Here is a 6,175-nt window from a genome sequence, read left to right on the forward strand (position 1 = left end):
CCACCTTTTTTTTTTCTATAACTACAGAGAGCATCTTCTGACTAAGGTGTGTAATTGGGTCAGCCTACCGATTTTGGAAGCTTATACAAAATTTTGAACTGTTTTTCCATTATGTGTTTATAATATTTAGTTTTATTGAGTTTCCTATGCTTTTCTGTTTTTCATTTTTCTACTAAAAGAATGCACGTTACATTTGAAGAACATGTTTATGAAGTTAAAAAAATTTGTTTCATACCATTCAGAAAAATGTATCTTACATTTTATAAATTGTTCACACTTTTTGAATTATATTTATAACATTTTAGAAAAGGTTTACACAATTTATAAAATATATTCGCATAATTTTTAGAAACTATTTCGTATCATTCAAATAATGTTTAAACGTGTATTTAGAACAAAAATTAACACGTATTTAAAAAATTATTAGTCACGTATTTGAAAAATGTTAAACTCATATAAATATTATATTAAACTTTTTAGGATCAGAAAAATTATGTTAGATGTTTATAGAAAATGTACAATGTGTATGAAAAAATAGAAATCAAAACATATATCTGAAAAAAATTGATAGTCATGTATTTGAAAAATGTTAAAGGTGTATAAAAAAATGTGTCCAGTGTATACGAAAAAAGTGCAATGTGTATGAGACAAATTAGATATGAGTTAAAAAAACCCGAAGAAAACTGGTGAAAACCAAAGAAAGAAACACAACAAACCGAAGACAAAAGAAAAAAAGGAAAAGGAAAACAAAAAGACCCAAACAAAACCGATGCAAAACAATGAAAAAAACAACAACTACAAACCATAGAAAATAATTCTCCCACAACTACAGTATTGGGTCGGCCTAGTAGCGCCGCGTTATGGGTGATACGTACTGAGAACATTATTTGCTTACGCGAGTAGGGTCGCTGCCGAGAGAAGAGGAGGGGATTCGTTGTTGTAGCATGCCACTTGTTTGTTGATTGTCACATGCTAAGATTCTTTTAAACTTATAATCTGAAACACTTGGTGATTACAAGAATATATATGTCGACTTTAATTTCTTTCTGTCTTTAATTGTGCAAGAATATGTCCTATTTTCAGGATTTTCTCCGCCAAAGCGGCTCGAGGCCAAGGACCAAAAGCGACTTGAAGCCAATGATCAGACTTGAAGCCAATGACTGGAAAATCCAGAGGACTACCTATGGACCGCGACATCAGACTCCGGCCACACTACGTGAACACCTCATTAGTGCATTTGGTACATTGGTTCCGTAGCTTATTTGATTCAGCTTGTTGGGCTAGAGATCTTTACAAAATAGGAGACTTGCACTAGTAGGCTAGTAACATAACTACACCTCGAAGGATTTTAATTTTTGAAGTTTTTATCATTTTTCTTTTGTTTTTTTTTCAAAACTGAAATGACCCTATAGTGCCGGTTTGTGTCTCCAACCGGACTATAGGTTAAGACCCCTTTAGTGCTGGTTTGTGACACAAACCGGTACTATAGGTTAGACCTTTAGTACCGGTTTGTGTCACAAACCAGCACTAAAGGGGCTCGTGGGGCCCCGGCCTGACGCCAGCCAGCCAACACCCCTTTAGTACCAGTTCGTGGCACAAACCGGTACTAAAGATTAAACACGAACCGACACTAATGCATAGCCGTTCGAACCGGCACTAATGGTCACATTAGTGCCGGTTCAGTTATAAACTGGGACTAATGTGCTTCACATTAGGCCCTTTTTCTACTAGTGTTGCCTTATCTAGTCAAAAAAGTGCATTAATTTCTATGTCTGTGCTTAATGTTTTCCTGTGTTTCTGTCATTTTTAGATTCGTTCCCGGAATGATGCTGTGTATGTACATATGTGTATTACATGGACTCTATTGTGTACATCACAGTACAATACGTGCATCTTTTTAAATCCTAAAACTACTAGCAGTGGCGGGCAGAGCACAGTGCTCGCCACTGGCCATCCTTGCTATGGTGCAAACTAGGTCTGGTGCACCCTATTAGTAGTGGCGGGTGCAACTTCATGCCTGCCGTGGCGGCCTTTTAACAGTGGCGGGCTTGGCCGGGCCCCTAGCCCGCCACTGATGGCCATTTTGTGCCCGCCACTGCTAGCATTCTTATAGTAGTGCCTGCTTAGTCTTAAACCCTCTGTGTCAACCATCGTTGTACCCTGAAACTTGTCTGTTGCAAGCTACCTATGAACTGTAAACCCCTAGAACCCCCCCTTCGAACACCGCATACCACTTGCCCTAACAATGCAAATGAGCAATAAGTTGAAGCAACAAGCATTGGAACACACAAACAACAAGCAATGAAGCACTCTAGGAGCAAGCAATGAAGCATAGAAGCAATGGAGCAGAAGAGCACTAGTAAGCATGCATGGTCATACCGCGTAGTAAGTTCAACCTATCACTACTTTAGTGTCATCCTACCACCACATCCAAAAGAGGGTGTAATACTACCACCGCAAGTTCATGATCACCGTGAGGGGTTAGTATATACCACCTCACCAAAATATACAGACCATAAGATTGTTTTCAAGCCCTAAATACCCAAAATATATGTCGTCATCGTCATGGCCGTCCTTGTCGCCATCGCCATCGAGGATCATGCATGCCGTCACCACCAGCTGAAGCAACACTAGTAGTAGTGCTTGCCGAGTCAGATCCTTAGCTAGAGCACCCTGTGGGCGTCTCCCATGGCAACAAACCCAATACCATCGGCTTTCTTGTCCAACAGGAAGCTGAGAGCCACCATGAGAGCCTCTGGGCCGAGGCCACCTTGCTCCATGACGGCATCGTAGAGCTCGGAGTGGATGTCGACCGTTTTGCTCTCCCTGATGGCGGTGGCCACCTCCTACACTGCCTGAGTCATGCTGTTGAAGACACTCAGCTCCTCCTCCATGAAGCCTTCCCGCTTCCTCTTCCTATCCACCACATGAATGTGCACACCATCCTTCTCAGGAGCATCAACGTTGATGGTGTCCGACTCCTAGCTATCTGGATACTCAGGCATCGGCGAGCCCAGCAGCTGACCAGAGCCCATGGCATGCTTGCCAGTTGCCAGCCCAAAGGAGAAAATCAACTGCATTTGGTGGTAGTTCTAGATAGGTGTGTTGAGGAACTCTGCGTCCTTGGGGTGAGCCTAAGCAAGAAATAGAGAAGAGTGGTTAGTTAGTATGGCAATGGTTCATAGGCTTAAACTGCTGGTTAGATAGATGGGCATGGTTTGTGAGCTAACCGCGATGTGGCCTTGGTAGTGCTCTACCTCCAAAAGGATAGAGCGGGTGTCCTCATCCCATGAAGCACCGCTGAGGTCTCTGAACTTGGACACGGTGATCCACCTCTCTCCCCCCTCTCCACTTCCTCACGTGGTTGTACACCTAGGTCCAGGTGACCTCCTGTCCACAGAACTCGAACACTTGCTTTGCAACAAGGTTCAAGTGAACCTCCTTGAAGCCCTTGTCAGTCCTCACCCCAGTAGTTATGATCTCACACATCTTGTTAAGCACGAAACTGGAGAGGAACGGCTGCCATTTCATGGACAGATCAAACTAGCAGTAACACAAGCACACATGGATGATCTAGTTGAAGAAAAAACTAGTAAATCCATCAAAACATACCACAGCTGAACACAACAGAACACATCACTAATCATGGACACATGGATGATCTTGTTCAACACTTGCACACTAGCATAGCACACATCTAAGCATACTACCAATCCATCCATGACCAGTAGCTACCAATGCTTGACGACATGGAAAACCCCCCTAGCATGCTTCAAATCCATCACAACTAGCTACTACAACACACTATCAAACAGATCGGAAGATCTAACCCTACCACATCGACAGATCTAGCTAGAACTAGTAAAGAGGAGGGTGTGAATGAACTTATAGACGCCATCGGAGGAGCCGCGGAGGAGGTGCTTGGCACGTCGGAGGAAAAAGTAGTCGATCCGCTGCCGCAGTCAACCAGTCGTCGGAGTAGTTGCGCCGCTTACCTCGTCGTGGAAATCGGTCTGCGCCGGAGGGAAAGCTCAAGAGGAGGGAAATGGTGACGGGAGTTTTGCCGCGGCGGTCATCCTGGTTATATAGGGCGACCGAATCGGCGGGCGGTGACTCGAATTCGTCCTGCCGCTTTTTCGGACGCGCCATCACTCCGGCCATCTCCTTGCCCGCAACTGCGCAGCGCGACATCCCCTCCCCTACATCACTCGAGCCTGGTTTGCTGGAAACTGCCGATTCGACCGTCCCTAGCGGGTCTGGCTGAGCATTGGTTTAAGGTTCGTGTGGGCCAAGATTTAGATGCGGGTTAGGCAACCAAATAGGACGAAAACTGCCCCGCCCAGGTCTGGCTGGGCCTAATGCGAGCAACCAAACGCATCCATAGTGTGATGCATTGTGGGACAGGCCCATTTGCCGTCTGCGAGTGCACCCGATTTTATTAGGTTGTATGTTTTATATTCCCTCCATCCTTGAAAGAGAAGTCAAACTTTTTTATGTTTGACCGTATTTATATAGTAATACACCAATATTTATGCCATCAAATTAGTAGCATTATATTCATAATAAAATATATTTTCATCATATACCTATTTGGTTTCACAAACATTGATATATTTTTGCACAAACTCGGTAAAAGTTTAAGATAGTTTGATCCTTCAACAGAGTTGGAAGTACTCTTTCAAGGATGAAGGCATTAGTTCTCTTGGTCTTCTCTCTTTGTGGGTTTATTTTTCGGTTTTCCTTTTCTACCGCTTACTTTTAGTTATTTTGAATATTTCCCTTTTAGATTTCTTTTGGTTCCCTTTTGTGCGGTGGGCGGACGCCGGGGGGAGGAGGTCACATTTTCATTCCGATTACATCCTCCGTTCCTAAATATTATAAGTCTTTTTAGAGATTCCAATATGGATACGAAGCAAAATGAAAGAATCTACACTCTAAAAATATGTCTATATACATCCATATGTAGTCCTTGTTGAAATCTCCAAAAAGACTTATAGTTAGAAACAGAGGGAATATTTTGAGTTTTTTCCTTCCGTTTTCTGTTATTTGTTTTTCCTTTTTAATTTTGTAAATGTAATTATTCAATATATGAAATTCTCTTAAAATAGACTATGAACACTTTTGGAATACACGATGGATATTTTTCAAATTCATGATGAACATTTCATTAAAAAGTGTTGTATGCAAATTTTAAAAATGTTCACGCTTTTTAAGAAATGCCCATGTAACAGAAAACTACTCATATTTTGTAAAGTAGTTGCTTGTTTGTTTATGTAAAATACCAAACAAAAGGAAAAGGAGCAAACTAAAAGAATACAACAAAAATTGCCAAAAGCCATTCACTAAAACGTAAACTGGGCTCCTAGCCCACAAGGTTGCTCTATTAGGTTGGCTCGACTATCTGTGCCGCAATGAGCGTCCCTAAAAAAAATCTGCTTTAGTGAGCAGTAGCAAATAGGAGCTCTCGGTATTGTCAATCAAGACTCTTATCCCAATTATTTCACCCAATAATCTCATTCATACCCCTTTCATTTAGAAATATTTGTCGGCGAAATATTTTTTCGACAAGTATTTCTGGACGGAGGAAGTACAAACTATGAGGACATGGTACGTGTAGGACGCACACAAGAGCAAGGGTCCAATTTATTAGAGTTGCCCGATTTTTCCATGGAAATAGCATCCCGAAACATCCGGACAACTCAGCTGTTAATCAACAAAAAAAAATCCTTTTTTTCAACAATAATTGTAAAAGCATCTTTTAGTACGACCACGCTTAAAGCCTGCTAGATGAAACACTTCAACTTTCCTCGACCCATTTCTTCACCCAAGCAAAAGTGGGAAATTGGAAGAAAGCAGGCGAGGCAGAAAAAAGCCGCCTGCCCCGAAAGAGAACACAAGTAAAGGTGGGCGGTGAGGAAAGGCAAAATAAAACACATGGCTTCTCCCAAGTTTCTTCCACTCCACCGAGCATAGCTCCTCCCAATTCAAAAAAGAAAAGGTGTAGCTCTTCTGGTGCCATGAGATTCCCTGTCTTCTCCAAAGGCTCACATGCTTTCTCCTCCTCTCTCTAAAGGTTGACCTCAGTAGTAGAGAATCGTGGAGCTTGTTCAGAAGCAAGAGAGAGAGAGAGAGAGAGAGAGAGAGAGAGAGAGAGAGAGAGAGAGAGAGAGAGAGA

This window comes from Triticum aestivum, chromosome 7D (genome assembly GCF_018294505.1).
Source record: "Triticum aestivum cultivar Chinese Spring chromosome 7D, IWGSC CS RefSeq v2.1, whole genome shotgun sequence".
Lineage (NCBI taxonomy): Eukaryota > Viridiplantae > Streptophyta > Magnoliopsida > Poales > Poaceae > Triticum > Triticum aestivum.